We start from the raw sequence: 18632 nt of genomic DNA, 5'->3' as shown, positions 1-18632 counted from the left end.
GTGTGGATAGTTGGGACTGGGAGGGATAAGGGGAGAGGGAAAGAAAGCGTGCATTACGATTAGCATGTACAATGTGGGAGGGGGGTCACAGAGTGGGCTGTACATCAAAGAGAAGACAAAGAGTGATTTTACAGCATCTTACTATGCTGATGGACAGTGGCTGTGAAGGGGAATATGGGGAGATCTTGGTGAAAGGGCGAGCCTAGTAAACATAATATCCTTCACGTAACTGCAGATGAATGATACCATAATAGGAAAACATTGTAAATTGAATTAAGAAATGCAGAAAAGCGAAGAGATGTTTCATAAAAGAAGAGGTACAAATGGCCAATGAGTCCATGGAAAAACATTCAGCAACGTTAGTCATCAAATAGAAGCAAATTGAAATCACATTGTGACATCACAATTACGTTAGAATGATGAAAATAAAAAAAAAAACTGACACTGCCAGACCTCAACTTGGATCAAACTCGTGGGCATGTAAAATGGTATGCCATTTTGGGAAAACGATCTGCCAGTTTGGAGAACCTTAAAAACATACTGAGCTTATGGCCCAGCAATTCCACTTGTAGGCTTTTCCTCAAATGGAAATTGGTGCTTATGCTTACAAAAAAAAAAGACCTATACACAAACATTCTCAGAGACTTTATTCATAGCAGGCAAAACTAAAAACAGACCTATTCAAAAATCTGTGGTTTATTCATACAAAGAAATACTACTCATCAAAAGAAAGGGCTGAATCAGCAATACAAGATGATTGAATGTCACAGACATACTGTCTCAAAAACCTTGCGCAAACAAAAAAACCTGACAATTGCAGGCGCGCCCGTCCGGCGTAGGGCTCGGGCGTGGGGCACGGGCGGGGCCGAGGGCGCCCAGGGGCGGAGCCACTTGGCGGCGAGGGGTGGGCGCGCCGGGCGCGGGGAGCTGTCAGCGGCCGCTCTCACAGGGCCGCCTCGCTGGCTGCACCCTTCCTCCAGGCGAAGGCCTTCAGGGAACATGGGCGGCGGCGGAGGCGGTGGCGGCGCCGGCGGGGCTGGCGGCGCTTCACTGCTTCCTGGGGAGGGAGGAGCGTTCGTCTGAGCGAGGCCAGGCACAAGGCCTACACTCGAGTGCCTCCCGAGCCCGCGCCCACACCCGCACCCGCTGGTCCCCAGCCCGGAGGTTCCTCGAGTTCGCCTCGGAGGCGGGCGGCGGCGGCGGCGGCGGGCCGTGGCGGAAGCGGCTCAGCAGCCAAGCGGCCTCAGGTTGACCGGGGCCCCTGGGGCCGCCGCGCAGGTGCTCTGGGAAAATGACCCCGTGGTCACCGCGGCGCGCTGCCTGATGGGGAAGGCCGGGGAACCCTGCGGACCAACCGAGAGAGCTCAGCAGCTTGCAGGGACCTGCGGGATGCCCGCCGGGAGCCCAAGCGGCTGCAACCCACGCCTCCCTTTTTTTTTTTTCCAGGGTTTCATCATTATCTAGTCAGGAATACCCGGGTTTTTTTCACTATCAATTATCAACACGTGTAAGAGCAATATTAAAGTTAGTAGGCTCCCCAGATCATCAAGTTCCCTCCGTACCACATACCCTATTAGAGTCACTATCCATCAGCATAGTACGATTCTATAGAATCACTACTTGACTTCTCTGCACTACACTGACTTCCACGTGGAAACCCTCCCACACTATGGGAGCTAATCTTAATGCCCTTTTAACACCCTGCCCCTTCCCTTCCTAACCAGCCTTCCTAGACGCTTACCTTTGCAAAACTGGTGATGGGGGGAGTCTAGTAAACATAATGTTACCCATGTAATTGGAGATTAAGGACAAGTAAGTAAATAAATAAATGATAGAATGGAGTGTGTGCACGCATCCTCCTAATGGTGGAGGCTAGTAAACATAATGTGACCCATATAATTCTCTATTAATGACAGAAAGATAGACAGAAAGACAGGCAGATAGATGGAAAGACAGATAAATGAATGAATGCATGCATGAATAAATAAGTATATAAAAACGTACATATAATGGAAGACAAAAAGAAAGTTACATAGAACGAAAGACAGATAGATAGATAATGAATGAATGAATGAAAGAGTAAGTAAATAAATACGTACATTCACACAGAAATATTAAATAGATAACTTAAAAACGATTAAAAATGATTAAAAAAATATATATTCATAAATAAACAAAAAACTAAAAAATGAAAGAAAGTAGGGAAGAAAGAAAGCACCAGCCCAGCTGTAAAAAGACACGTGCACCCGTACGTTTACCACACACTATTCATGATAAGCAATCTACAACTATGTCAGCTACATTAGAGTGACAACACGCCCCAGACCATGTCCACTCCACCTACCCCGGTACAGTCAGTGTCCATCAGCGTAGCAGGATGCTATAGAATCACTACTTGAACTCTCTGTACTATACTGTCTTCCCCGTGGGACCTCCCCATACATTATATCAGCTAAAGGTAATGCCCCCTGTACACCCTTCCCCGTCCCTTCCCAACCAGCCTTCCTAGTCCCTTACCTTTGGTAACTTGCTGAGGGGGGGAGTGTAGTAAACATAATGTTACTCATGTGGTTGTAGAGTAAGGATAAATGAATAGATAACAATTAAGGAAGTATGTAAATGAATACATACATACATACATACATACATACATACATACATACGTAAAATATGAATAATGAAATGCAGCAGCCCAGTTTAGAAAAGACATGTGCACCCATATGTTTGACACTATTTACAAGAGCCAAGCTAAGTGTCTATCAGAGGATGACCAGTGCAATATTATTCAGCCAAAACAAGAGAAAACATCCTACTATTTACAACAACAGGGATGGAGCTACAGGGTAATAAGCGCAGTGAACTAACCCAGGAGCAGAAAGACAAGTATCAAATGATTTCACTATCCTCTCAGAGGGAGAACCAAGAGAAAATGAGTGAGCAGAACAGCACCAGATTCATCGAAGCCAAGAATGGACCTACAGTTACCAAAGGGAAAGGGACTGGAGTGGATCGTTGGGACGGGAAGGGATAAGGGGAGAGGGAAAGAAAGCGTGCTTTACGATTAGCATGTACAATGAGGGAGGGCGGTCACAGAGAGGGCTGTACATCAAAGAGAAGACAAAGAGTGATTTTACAGCATCTTACTATGCTGATGGACAGTGGCTGTGAAGGGGAATGTGGGGAGATCTTGGTGAAAGGGCCAGCCTAGTAAACATAATATCCTTCATGTAACTGCAGATGAATGATACCAAAATAGGAAAACATTGTAAATTGAATTAAGAAATGCAGAAAAGCGAAGAGACGTTTCATAAAAGAAGAGGTACAACTGGCCAATGAGTCCATGGAAAAACATTCAGCAACATTAGTCATCAAGTAAAAGCAAATCGAAATCACATTGTGACATCACAATTACGTTAGAATGATGAAAATAAAAGAAAAAATGACACTGCCAGACCTCAACTTGGATCAAACTCGTGGGCATGTAAAATGGTATGCCATTTTGGGAAAACGATCTGCCAGTTTGGAGAACCTTAAAAACATACTGAGCTTCTGGCCCAGCAATTCCACTTGTAGGCTTTTCCTCAAATGGAAATGGGTGCTTATGCTTACAAAAAAAAAAGACCTATACACAAACATTCTCAGAGACTTTATTCATAGCAGGCAAAACTAAAAACAGACCTATTAAAAAATCTGTGGTTTATTCATACAAAGAAATACTACTCATCAAAAGAAAGGACTGAATCAGCAATACAAGATGATTGAATGTCACAGACATACTGTCTCAAAAACCTTGCGCAAACAAAAAAACCTGACAATTGCAGGCGCGCCCGTCCGGCGTAGGGCTCGGGCGTGGGGCACGGGCGGGGCCGAGGGCGCCCAGGGGCGGAGCCACTTGGCGGCGAGGGGTGGGCGCGCCGGGCGCGGGGAGCTGTCAGCGGCCGCTCTCACAGGGCCGCCTCGCTGGCTGCACCCTTCCTCCAGGCGAAGGCCTTCAGGGAACATGGGCGGCGGCGGAGGCGGTGGCGGGGCAGGCGGGGCTGGGGGCACTTCACTGCTTCCTGGGGAGGGAGGAGCGTTCGTCTGAGCGAGGCCAGGCACAAGGCCTACACTCGAGTGCCTCCCGAGCCCGCGCCCACACCCGCACCCGCTGGTCCCCAGCCCGGAGGTTCCTCGAGTTCGCCTCGGAGGCGGGCGGCGGCGGCGGCGGCGGGCCGTGGCGGAAGCGGCTCAGCAGCCAAGCGGCCTCAGGTTGCCCGGGGCCCCTGGGGCCGCCGCGCAGGTGCCCTGGGAAAATGACCCCGTGGTCACCGCGGCGCGCTGCCTGATGGGGAAGGCCGGGGAACCCCTGCGGACCAACCGAGAGAGCTCAGCAGCTTGCAGGGACCTGCGGGATGCCCGCCGGGAGCCCAAGCGGCTGCAACCCACGCCTCCCTTTTTTTTTTTTCCAGGGTTTCACCATTATCTAGTAAGGAATACGCAGGGTTTTTTTCACTATCAATCATCAACAAGTGTAAGAGCAATATTATACTTAGTAGGCTCCCCAGATCATCAAGTTCCCTCCGTACCACATACCCTATTAGAGTCACTATCCATCAGCATAGTACGATTCTATAGATTCACTACCTAAATTCTCTGCACTACACTGACTTCCACGTGGAAACCCTCCCACACTATGGGAGCTAATCTTAATGCCCCTTTTCCACCTTGCGCCTTCCCTTCCCAACCAGCCTTCCTAGAAGCTAACCTTTGCAAAACTGGTGATGGGGGCAGTCTAGGAAACATAATGTTACTCATGTAATTGGAGATTAAGGACAAGTAAGTAAATAAATAAATGATAGAATGGTGTGTGTGCAGGCATCCTCCTAATGGAGGAGGCTAGTAAACATAATGGTACTCATATAATTCTATATTAATGCCAGAAAGATAGACAGAAAGACAGGTAGATAGATGGAGACACAGATAAATGAATGAATGCATGCATGAATAGATAAGTATATAAATACGTACATATAATGGAAGACAAAAAGGAAGTCACATAGAACGAAAGACAGATAGATAATGAATGAATGAATCAATAAGTAAATAAATACATGCATTCACAAAGAAATATTAAATAAATAACTTAAAAACGATTAAAAATGATTAAATAAATAAATATATTGATAAATAAACAAACAAAAAACTAAAAAATGAAAGAAAGTAAGGAAGAAAGAAAGCACCAGCCCAGCTGTAAAAAGACACGTGCACCCATACATTTACCCCAGCACTATTCATGATAAGCAATCTACAACTATGTGAGCTACATTAGAGTGACTACACGCCCCAGACCATGTCCACTCCACATACCCCGGTACAGTCAGTGTCCATCAGCGTAGCAGGATGCTATAGAATCACTACTTGAACTCTCTGTACTATACTGTCTTCCGCGTGGGACCTCCCCATACATTATATCAGCTCATGGTAATGACCCCTGTACACCCTTCTCCGTCCCTTCCCAACCAGCCTTCCTAGTCCCTTACCTTTGGTAACTTGGTGATGGGGGGAGTGTAGTAAACATAATGTTACTCATGTGGTTGTAGAGTAAGGATAAATGAATAGATAACAATTAAGGAAGTATGTAAATGAATACATACATACATATGTACATACATACATACGTAAAATATGAATAATGAAATGCAGCAGCCCAGTTTAGAAAAGACATGTGCACCCATATGTTTGACACTATTTACAAGAGCCAAGCTAAGTGTCCATCAGAGGATGACCAGTGCAATATTATTCAGCCAAAACAAGAGAAAACATCCTACCATTTACAACAACAGGGATGGAGCTACAGGGTAATATGCGTAGTGAACTAACCAGGCGCAGAAAGACAAGTATCAAATGATTTCACTATCCTCTCAGAGGGAGAACCAAGAGAAAATGAGTGAGCAGAACAGCACCAGATATATCGAAGCCAAGAATGGACGAACAGTTACCAAATGGAAAGGGACTGGTGTGGATAGTTGGGACTGGGAGGGATAAGGGGAGAGGGAAAGAAAGCGTGCATTACGATTAGCGTGTACAATGTGGGAGGGGGGTCACAGAGAGGGCTGTACATCACAGAGAAGACAAAGAGTGATTTTACAGCATCTTACTATGCTGATGGACAGTGGCTGTGAAGGGGAATGTGGGGAGATCTTGGTGAAAGGGCGAGCCTAGTAAACATAATATCCTTCACGTAACTGCAGATGAATGATACCATAATAGGAAAACATTGTAAATTGAATTAAGAAATGCAGAAAAGCGAAGAGATGTTTCATAAAAGAAGAGGTACAAATGGCCAATGAGTCCATGGAAAAACATTCAGCAACGTTAGTCATCAAATAGAAGCAAATTGAAATCACATTGTGACATCACAATTACGTTAGAATGATGAAAATAAAAAAAAAACTGACACTGCCAGACCTCAACTTGGATCAAACTCGTGGGCATGTAAAATGGTATGCCATTTTGGGAAAACGATCTGCCAGTTTGGAGAACCTTAAAAACATACTGAGCTTATGGCCCAGCAATTCCACGTGTAGGCTTTTCCTCAAATGGAAATGGGTGCTTAGGCTTACAAAAAAAAAAGACCTATACACAAACATTCTCAGAGACTTTATTCATAGCAGGCAAAACTAAAAACAGACCTTTTAAAAAATCTGTGGTTTATTCATACAAAGAAATACTACTCATCAAAAGAAAGAGCTGAATCAGCATTACAAGATGATTGAATGTCACAGACATACTGACTCAAAAACGTTACGCAAACAAAAAAAACCTGACAATTGCAGGCGCGCCCTTCCGGCGTAGGCCAGGTGCGTGGGGCACGGGCGGGGCCGAGGGCGCCCAGGGGCGGAGCCATTTGGCGGCGAGGGGTGGGCGCGCCGGGCGCGGGGAGCTGTCAGCGGCCGCTGTCACAGGGCCGCCTCGCTGGCTGCACCCTTCCTCCAGGCGAAGGCCTTCAGGGTACATGGGCGGCGGCGGCGGAGGCGGCGGCGCTGGCCGCGGCGGCGGCGCTTCACTGCTTCCTGGGGAGGGAGGAGCGTTCGTCTGAGCGAGGCCAGGCACGAGGACTACACTCGAGTGCCTCCCGAGCCCGCGCCCACACCCGCACCCGCTGGTCCCCAGCCCGGAGGTTCCTCGAGTTCGCCTCGGAGGCGGGCGGCGGCGGCGGCGGCGGGCCCTGGCGGAAGCGGCTCAGCAGCCAAGCGGCCTCAGGTTGCCCGGGGCCCGCGGGGCCGCCGCGCAGGTGCCCTGGGAAAATGACCCCGGGGTCACCGCGGCGCGCTGCCTGATGGGGAAGGCCGGGGAACCCCTGCGGACCAACCGAGAGAGCTCAGCAGCTTGCAGGGACCTCTGGGATGCCCGCCGGGAGCCCAAGGGGCTGCAACCCACCCCTCCCTTTTTTTTTTTTTCCTGGGTTTCATCATTATCTAGTCAGGAATACCCGGTTTTTTTTCACTATCAATTTTCAACAAGTGTAAGAGCAATATTAAAGTTAGTAGGCTCCCCAGATCATCAAGTTCCCTCCGTACCACATACCCTATTAGAGTCACTATCCATCAGCATAGTACGATTCTATAGAATCACTACTTGACTTCTCTGCACTACACTGACTTCCACGTGGAAACCCTCCCACACTATGGGAGCTAATCTCAATGCCCTTTTTACACCCTGCCCCTTCCCTTCCTAACCAGCCTTCCTAGACGCTTACCTTTGCAAAACTGGTGATGGGGTGAGTCTAGTAAACATAATGTTACCCATGTAATTGGAGATTAAGGACAAGTAAGTAAATAAATAAATGATAGAATGGAGTGTGTGCACGCATCCTCCTAATGGTGGAGGCTAGTAAACATAATGTGACCCATATAATTCTCTATTAATGACAGAAAGATAGACAGAAAGACAGGCAGATAGATGGAAAGACAGATAAATGAATGAATGCATGCATGAATAAATAAGTATATAAATACGTACATATAATGGAAGACAAAAAGAAAGTTACATAGAACGAAAGACAGATAGATAGATAATGAATGAATGAATGAAAGAGTAAGTAAATAAATACATACATTCACACAGAAATACTAAATAGATAACTTAAAAACGATTAAAAATGATTTAAAAAATATATATTCATAAATAAACAAAAAACTAAAAAATGAAAGAATGTAAGGAAGAAAGAAAGCACCAGCCCAGCTGTAAAAAGACACGTGCACCCGTACGTTTACCACACACTATTCATGATAAGCAATCTACAACTATGTGAGCTACATTAGAGTGACTACACGCCCCAGACCATGTCCACTCCACATACCCCGGTACAGTCACTGTCCATCAGCGTAGCAGGATGCTATAGAATCACTACTTGAACTCTCTGTACTATACTGTCTTCCCCGTGGGACCTCCCCATACATTATATCAGCTAAAGGTAATGCCCCCTGTACACCCTTCTCCGTCCCTTCCCAACCAGCCTTCCTAGTCCCTTACCTTTGGTAACTTGGTGATGGGGGGAGTGTAGTAAACATAATGTTACTCATGTGGTTGTAGAGTAAGGATAAATGAATAGATAACAATTAAGGAAGTATGTAAATGAATACATACATACATATATACATACATACATACGTAAAATATGAATAATGAAATGCAGCAGCCCAGTTTAGAAAAGACATGTGCACCCATATGTTTGACACTATTTACAAGAGCCAAGCTAAGTGTCCATCAGAGGATGACCAGTGCAATATTATTCAGCCAAAACAAGAGAAAACATCCTACCATTTACAACAACAGGGATGGAGCTACAGGGTAATATGCGTAGTGAACTAACCAGGCGCAGAAAGACAAGTATCAAATGATTTCACTATCCTCTCAGAGGGAGAACCAAGAGAAAATGAGTGAGCAGAACAGCACCAGATATATCGAAGCCAAGAATGGACGAACAGTTACCAAATGGAAAGGGACTGGTGTGGATAGTTGGGACTGGGAGGGATAAGGGGAGAGGGAAAGAAAGCGTGCATTACGATTAGCGTGTACAATGTGGGAGGGGGGTCACAGAGAGGGCTGTACATCACAGAGAAGACAAAGAGTGATTTTACAGCATCTTACTATGCTGATGGACAGCGGCTGTGAAGGGGAATGTGGGGAGATCTTGGTGAAAGGGCGAGCCTAGTAAACATAATATCCTTCACGTAACTGCAGATGAATGATACCATAATAGGAAAACATTGTAAATTGAATTAAGAAATGCAGAAAAGCGAAGAGATGTTTCATAAAAGAAGAGGTACAAATGGCCAATGAGTCCATGGAAAAACATTCAGCAACGTTAGTCATCAAATAGAAGCAAATTGAAATCACATTGTGACATCACAATTACGTTAGAATGATGAAAATAAAAAAAAAAACTGACACTGCCAGACCTCAACTTGGATCAAACTCGTGGGCATGTAAAATGGTATGCCATTTTAGGAAAACGATCTGCCAGTTTGGAGAACCTTAAAAACATACTGAGCTTATGGCCCAGCAATTCCACTTGTAGGCTTTTCCTCAAATGGAAATGGGTGCTTAGGCTTACAAAAAAAAAAGACCTATACACAAACATTCTCAGAGACTTTATTCATAGCAGGCAAAACTAAAAACAGACCTATTCAAAAATCTGTGGTTTATTCATACAAAGAAATACTACTCATCAAAAGAAAGGGCTGAATCAGCAATACAAGATGATTGAATGTCACAGACATACTGTCTCAAAAACCTTGCGCAAACAAAAAAACCTGACAATTGCAGGCGCGCCCGTCCGGCGTAGGGCTCGGGCGTGGGGCACGGGCGGGGCCGAGGGCGCCCAGGGGCGGAGCCACTTGGCGGCGAGGGGTGGGCGCGCCGGGCGCGGGGAGCTGTCAGCGGCTGCTCTCACAGGGCCGCCTCGCTGGCTGCACCCTTCCTCCAGGCGAAGGCCTTCAGGGAACATGGGCGGCGGCGGAGGCGGTGGCGGCGCCGGCGGGGCTGGCGGCGCTTCACTGCTTCCTGGGGAGGGAGGAGCGTTCGTCTGAGCGAGGCCAGGCACAAGGCCTACACTCGAGTGCCTCCCGAGCCCGCGCCCACACCCGCACCCGCTGGTCCCCAGCCCGGAGGTTCCTCGAGTTCGCCTCGGAGGCGGGCGGCGGCGGCGGCGGCGGGCCGTGGCGGAAGCGGCTCAGCAGCCAAGCGGCCTCAGGTTGCCCGGGGCCCCTGGGGCCGCCGCGCAGGTGCCCTGGGAAAATGACCCCGTGGTCACCGCGGCGCGCTGCCTGATGGGGAAGGCCGGGGAACCCCTGCGGACCAACCGAGAGAGCTCAGCAGCTTGCAGGGACCTGCGGGATGCCCGCCGGGAGAGCAAGCGGCTGCAACCCACGCCTCCCTTTTTTTTTTTTCCTGGGTTTCATCATTATCTAGTCAGGAATACCCGGGTTTTTTTCACTATCAATTATCAACACGTGTAAGAGCAATATTAAAGTTAGTAGGCTCCCCAGATCATCAAGTTCCCTCCGTACCACATACCCTATTAGAGTCACTATCCATCAGCATAGTACGATTCTATAGAATCACTACTTGACTTCTCTGCACTACACTGACTTCCACGTGGAAACCCTCCCACACTATGGGAGCTAATCTTAATGCCCTTTTAACACCCTGCCCCTTCCCTTCCTAACCAGCCTTCCTAGACGCTTACCTTTGCAAAACTGGTGATGGGGGGAGTCTAGTAAACATAATGTTACCCATGTAATTGGAGATTAAGGACAAGTAAGTAAATAAATAAATGATAGAATGGAGTGTGTGCACGCATCCTCCTAATGGTGGAGGCTAGTAAACATAATGTGACCCATATAATTCTCTATTAATGACAGAAAGATAGACAGAAAGACAGGCAGATAGATGGAAAGACAGATAAATGAATGAATGCATGCATGAATAAATAAGTATATAAAAACGTACATATAATGGAAGACAAAAAGAAAGTTACATAGAACGAAAGACAGATAGATACATAATGAATGAATGAATGAAAGAGTAAGTAAATAAATACATACATTCACACAGAAATATTAAATAGATAACTTAAAAACGATTAAAAATGATTTAAAAAATATATATTCATAAATAAACAAAAAACTATAAAATGAAAGAAAGTAGGGAAGAAAGAAAGCACCAGCCCAGCTGTAAAAAGACACGTGCACCCGTACGTTTACCACACACTATTCATGATAAGCAATCTACAACTATGTCAGCTACATTAGAGTGACAACACGCCCCAGACCATGTCCACTCCACCTACCCCGGTACAGTCAGTGTCCATCAGCGTAGCAGGATGCTATAGAATCACTACTTGAACTCTCTGTACTATACTGTCTTCCCCGTGGGACCTCCCCATACATTATATCAGCTAAAGGTAATGCCCCCTGTACACCCTTCCCCGTCCCTTCCCAACCAGCCTTCCTAGTCCCTTACCTTTGGTAACTTGCTGAGGGGGGGAGTGTAGTAAACATAATGTTACTCATGTGGTTGTAGAGTAAGGATAAATGAATAGATAACAATTAAGGAAGTATGTAAATGAATACATACATACATACATACATACATACATACATACGTAAAATATGAATAATGAAATGCAGCAGCCCAGTTTAGAAAAGACATGTGCACCCATATGTTTGACACTATTTACAAGAGCCAAGCTAAGTGTCTATCAGAGGATGACCAGTGCAATATTATTCAGCCAAAACAAGAGAAAACATCCTACTATTTACAACAACAGGGATGGAGCTACAGGGTAATAAGCGCAGTGAACTAACCCAGGAGCAGAAAGACAAGTATCAAATGATTTCACTATCCTCTCAGAGGGAGAACCAAGAGAAAATTAGTGAGCAGAACAGCACCAGATTCATCGAAGCCAAGAATGGACCTACAGTTACCAAAGGGAAAGGGACTGGAGTGGATCGTTGGGACGGGAAGGGATAAGGGGAGAGGGAAAGAAAGCGTGCTTTACGATTAGCATGTACAATGAGGGAGGGCGGTCACAGAGAGGGCTGTACATCAAAGAGAAGACAAAGAGTGATTTTACAGCATCTTACTATGCTGATGGACAGTGGCTGTGAAGGGGAATGTGGGGAGATCTTGGTGAAAGGGCCAGCCTAGTAAACATAATATCCTTCATGTAACTGCAGATGAATGATACCAAAATAGGAAAACATTGTAAATTGAATTAAGAAATGCAGAAAAGCGAAGAGACGTTTCATAAAAGAAGAGGTACAACTGGCCAATGAGTCCATGGAAAAACATTCAGCAACATTAGTCATCAAGTAAAAGCAAATCGAAATCACATTGTGACATCACAATTACGTTAGAATGATGAAAATAAAAGAAAAAATGACACTGCCAGACCTCAACTTGGATCAAACTCGTGGGCATGTAAAATGGTATGCCATTTTGGGAAAACGATCTGCCAGTTTGGAGAACCTTAAAAACATACTGAGCTTCTGGCCCAGCAATTCCACTTGTAGGCTTTTCCTCAAATGGAAATGGGTGCTTATGCTTACAAAAAAAAAAGACCTATACACAAACATTCTCAGAGACTTTATTCATAGCAGGCAAAACTAAAAACAGACCTATTAAAAAATCTGTGGTTTATTCATACAAAGAAATACTACTCATCAAAAGAAAGGACTGAATCAGCAATACAAGATGATTGAATGTCACAGACATACTGTCTCAAAAACCTTGCGCAAACAAAAAAACCTGACAATTGCAGGCGCGCCCGTCCGGCGTAGGGCTCGGGCGTGGGGCACGGGCGGGGCCGAGGGCGCCCAGGGGCGGAGCCACTTGGCGGCGAGGGGTGGGCGCGCCGGGCGCGGGGAGCTGTCAGCGGCCGCTCTCACAGGGCCGCCTCGCTGGCTGCACCCTTCCTCCAGGCGAAGGCCTTCAGGGAACATGGGCGGCGGCGGAGGCGGTGGCGGCGCCGGCGGGGCTGGGGGCGCTTCACTGCTTCCTGGGGAGGGAGGAGCGTTCGTCTGAGCGAGGCCAGGCACAAGGCCTACACTCGAGTGCCTCCCGAGCCCGCGCCCACACCCGCACCCGCTGGTCCCCAGCCCGGAGGTTCCTCGAGTTCGCCTCGGAGGCGGGCGGCGGCGGCGGCGGCGGGCCGTGGCGGAAGCGGCTCAGCAGCCAAGCGGCCTCAGGTTGCCCGGGGCCCCTGGGGCCGCCGCGCAGGTGCCCTGGGAAAATGACCCCGTGGTCACCGTGGCGCGCTGCCTGATGGGGAAGGCCTGGGAACCCCTGCGGACCAACCGAGAGAGCTCAGCAGCTTGCAGGGACCTGCGGGATGCCCGCCGGGAGCCCAAGCGGCTGCAACCCACGCCTCCCTTTTTTTTTTTTCCAGGGTTTCACCATTATCTAGTAAGGAATACGCAGGGTTTTTTTCACTATCAATCATCAACAAGTGTAAGAGCAATATTATACTTAGTAGGCTCCCCAGATCATCAAGTTCCCTCCGTACCACATACCCTATTAGAGTCACTATCCATCAGCATAGTACGATTCTATAGATTCACTACCTAAATTCTCTGCACTACACTGACTTCCACGTGGAAACCCTCCCACACTATGGGAGCTAATCTTAATGCCCCTTTTCCACCTTGCGCCTTCCCTTCCCAACCAGCCTTCCTAGAAGCTAACCTTTGCAAAACTGGTGATGGGGGCAGTCTAGGAAACATAATGTTACTCATGTAATTGGAGATTAAGGACAAGTAAGTAAATAAATAAATGATAGAATGGTGTGTGTGCAGGCATCCTCCTAATGGAGGAGGCTAGTAAACATAATGGTACTCATATAATTCTATATTAATGCCAGAAAGATAGACAGAAAGACAGGTAGATAGATGGAGACACAGATAAATGAATGAATGCATGCATGAATAGATAAGTATATAAATACGTACATATAATGGAAGACAAAAAGGAAGTCACATAGAACGAAAGACAGATAGATAATGAATGAATGAATCAATAAGTAAATAAATACATGCATTCACAAAGAAATATTAAATAAATAACTTAAAAACGATTAAAAATGATTAAATAAATAAATATATTGATAAATAAACAAACAAAAAACTAAAAAATGAAAGAAAGTAAGGAAGAAAGAAAGCACCAGCCCAGCTGTAAAAAGACACGTGCACCCATACATTTACCCCAGCACTATTCATGATAAGCAATCTACAACTATGTGAGCTACATTAGAGTGACTACACGCCCCAGACCATGTCCACTCCACATACCCCGGTACAGTCAGTGTCCATCAGCGTAGCAGGATGCTATAGAATCACTACTTGAACTCTCTGTACTATACTGTCTTCCGCGTGGGACCTCCCCATACATTATATCAGCTCATGGTAATGACCCCTGTACACCCTTCTCCGTCCCTTCCCAACCAGCCTTCCTAGTCCCTTACCTTTGGTAACTTGGTGATGGGGGGAGTGTAGTAAACATAATGTTACTCATGTGGTTGTAGAGTAAGGATAAATGAATAGATAACAATTAAGGAAGTATGTAAATGAATACATACATACATATGTACATACATACATACGTAAAATATGAATAATGAAATGCAGCAGCCCAGTTTAGAAAAGACATGTGCACCCATATGTTTGACACTATTTACAAGAGCCAAGCTAAGTGTCCATCAGAGGATGACCAGTGCAATATTATTCAGCCAAAACAAGAGAAAACATCCTACCATTTACAACAACAGGGATGGAGCTACAGGGTAATATGCGTAGTGAACTAACCAGGCGCAGAAAGACAAGTATCAAATGATTTCACTATCCTCTCAGAGGGAGAACCAAGAGAAAATGAGTGAGCAGAACAGCACCAGATATATCGAAGCCAAGAATGGACGAACAGTTACCAAATGGAAAGGGACTGGTGTGGATAGTTGGGACTGGGAGGGATAAGGGGAGAGGGAAAGAAAGCGTGCATTACGATTAGCGTGTACAATGTGGGAGGGGGGTCACAGAGAGGGCTGTACATCACAGAGAAGACAAAGAGTGATTTTACAGCATCTTACTATGCTGATGGACAGCGGCTGTGAAGGGGAATGTGGGGAGATCTTGGTGAAAGGGCGAGCCTAGTAAACATAATATCCTTCACGTAACTGCAGATGAATGATACCATAATAGGAAAACATTGTAAATTGAATTAAGAAATGCAGAAAAGCGAAGAGATGTTTCATAAAAGAAGAGGTACAAATGGCCAATGAGTCCATGGAAAAACATTCAGCAACGTTAGTCATCAAATAGAAGCAAATTGAAATCACATTGTGACATCACAATTACGTTAGAATGATGAAAATAAAAAAAAAACTGACACTGCCAGACCTCAACTTGGATCAAACTCGTGGGCATGTAAAATGGTATGCCATTTTGGGAAAACGATCTGCCAGTTTGGAGAACCTTAAAAACATACTGAGCTTATGGCCCAGCAATTCCACGTGTAGGCTTTTCCTCAAATGGAAATGGGTGCTTAGGCTTACAAAAAAAAAAGACCTATACACAAACATTCTCAGAGACTTTATTCATAGCAGGCAAAACTAAAAACAGACCTTTTAAAAAATCTGTGGTTTATTCATACAAAGAAATACTACTCATCAAAAGAAAGAGCTGAATCAGCATTACAAGATGATTGAATGTCACAGACATACTGACTCAAAAACGTTACGCAAACAAAAAAAACCTGACAATTGCAGGCGCGCCCTTCCGGCGTAGGCCAGGTGCGTGGGGCACGGGCGGGGCCGAGGGCGCCCAGGGGCGGAGCCATTTGGCGGCGAGGGGTGGGCGCGCCGGGCGCGGGGAGCTGTCAGCGGCCGCTGTCACAGGGCCGCCTCGCTGGCTGCACCCTTCCTCCAGGCGAAGGCCTTCAGGGTACATGGGCGGCGGCGGCGGAGGCGGCGGCGCTGGCCGCGGCGGCGGCGCTTCACTGCTTCCTGGGGAGGGAGGAGCGTTCGTCTGAGCGAGGCCAGGCACGAGGACTACACTCGAGTGCCTCCCGAGCCCGCGCCCACACCCGCACCCGCTGGTCCCCAGCCCGGAGGTTCCTCGAGTTCGCCTCGGAGGCGGGCGGCGGCGGCGGCGGCGGGCCCTGGCGGAAGCGGCTCAGCAGCCAAGCGGCCTCAGGTTGCCCGGGGCCCGCGGGGCCGCCGCGCAGGTGCCCTGGGAAAATGACCCCGGGGTCACCGCGGCGCGCTGCCTGATGGGGAAGGCCGGGGAACCCCTGCGGACCAACCGAGAGAGCTCAGCAGCTTGCAGGGACCTCTGGGATGCCCGCCGGGAGCCCAAGGGGCTGCAACCCACCCCTCCCTTTTTTTTTTTTTCCTGGGTTTCATCATTATCTAGTCAGGAATACCCGGGTTTTTTTCACTATCAATTATCAACAAGTGTAAGAGCAATATTAAAGTTAGTAGGCTCCCCAGATCATCAAGTTCCCTCCGTACCACATACCCTATTAGAGTCACTATCCATCAGCATAGTACGATTCTATAGAATCACTACTTGACTTCTCTGCACTACACTGACTTCCACGTGGAAACCCTCCCACACTATGGGAGCTAATCTCAATGCCCTTTTTACACCCTGCCCCTTCCCTTCCTAACCAGCCTTCCTAGACGCTTACCTTTGCAAAACTGGTGATGGGGTGAGTCTAGTAAACATAATGTTACCCATGTAATTGGAGATTAAGGACAAGTAAGTAAATAAATAAATGATAGAATGGAGTGTGTGCACGCATCCTCCTAATGGTGGAGGCTAGTAAACATAATGTGACCCATATAATTCTCTATTAATGACAGAAAGATAGACAGAAAGACAGGCAGATAGATGGAAAGACAGATAAATGAATGAATGCATGCATGAATAAATAAGTATATAAATACGTACATATAATGGAAGACAAAAAGAAAGTTACATAGAACGAAAGACAGATAGATAGATAATGAATGAATGAATGAAAGAGTAAGTAAATAAATACATACATTCACACAGAAATACTAAATAGATAACTTAAAAACGATTAAAAATGATTTAAAAAATATATATTCATAAATAAACAAAAAACTAAAAAATGAAAGAATGTAAGGAAGAAAGAAAGCACCAGCCCAGCTGTAAAAAGACACGTGCACCCGTACGTTTACCACACACTATTCATGATAAGCAATCTACAACTATGTGAGCTACATTAGAGTGACTACACGCCCCAGACCATGTCCACTCCACATACCCCGGTACAGTCACTGTCCATCAGCGTAGCAGGATGCTATAGAATCACTACTTGAACTCTCTGTACTATACTGTCTTCCCCGTGGGACCTCCCCATACATTATATCAGCTAAAGGTAATGCCCCCTATACACCCTTCTCCGTCCCTTCCCAACCAGCCTTCCTAGTCCCTTACCTTTGGAAACTTGGTGATGGGGGGAGTGTAGTAAACATAATGTTACTCATGTGGTTGTAGAGTAAGGATAAATGAATAGATAACAATTAAGGAAGTATGTAAATGAATAGATACATACATATGTACATACATACATACATAAAATATGAATAATGAAATGCAGCAGCCCAGTTTAGAAAAGACATGTGCACCCATATGTTTGACACTATTTACAAGAGCCAAGCTAAGTGTCCATCAGAGGATGACCAGTGCAATATTATTCAGCCAAAACAAGAGAAAACATCCTACCATTTACAACAACAGGGATGGAGCTACAGGGTAATATGCGTAGTGAACTAACCAGGCGCAGAAAGACAAGTATCAAATGATTTCACTATCCTCTCAGAGGGAGAACCAAGAGAAAATGAGTGAGCAGAACAGCACCAGATATATCGAAGCCAAGAATGGACGAACAGTTACCAAATGGAAAGGGACTGGTGTGGATAGTTGGGACTGGGAGGGATAAGGGGAGAGGGAAAGAAAGCGTGCATTACGATTAGCATGTACAATGTGGGAGGGGGGTCACAGAGAGGGCTGTACATCACAGAGAAGACAAAGAGTGATTTTACAGCATCTTACTATGCTGATGGACAGTGGCTGTGAAGGGGAATGTGGGGAGATCTTTGTTGGCAGCCGCGCTCAGAAAATAGCGCCCCATGCAGGGCAGCCGGAAGGCCCCGAACTTCCTAATGACAAATCATCCCACACCACTAAACTACATGCTAATTGCGCCTTGGCATAAGGACCAATGAGACCCACCAAATGGTTATGCTAATAAGGCATATGGAGCCGCACCAACCAGGTCAGAGCATGAGAACTATATAAGCAAGCCTCTCCTTCCCCTCTGGGTCCTGCCCAACTCATTTGTTTCACAAAGAGCTGAAGAATAAAGCTTTCTGCAGAAGAATCCTGCTGTTGTTGCGTGCTGTTCTTGCCGGCGAGGACGGGGCGCGCGACAAGTGGTGCCGAATCCCGGGAACCAGAACATCACCGGCACAGGGAGGACCCTTCAGACATCTGGAGAGGATTCAGAACTGCAGGTCAGAAGAAAGCCCGGAGGGGTAAGTTCCGAGAGGCCCCTGCTTTTTAGGA

The sequence above is a fragment of the Manis javanica genome, chromosome 1 (genome assembly GCF_040802235.1).
Source record: "Manis javanica isolate MJ-LG chromosome 1, MJ_LKY, whole genome shotgun sequence".
Taxonomy (NCBI): domain Eukaryota; kingdom Metazoa; phylum Chordata; class Mammalia; order Pholidota; family Manidae; genus Manis; species Manis javanica.
This window is presented reverse-complemented; position numbering follows the sequence as displayed.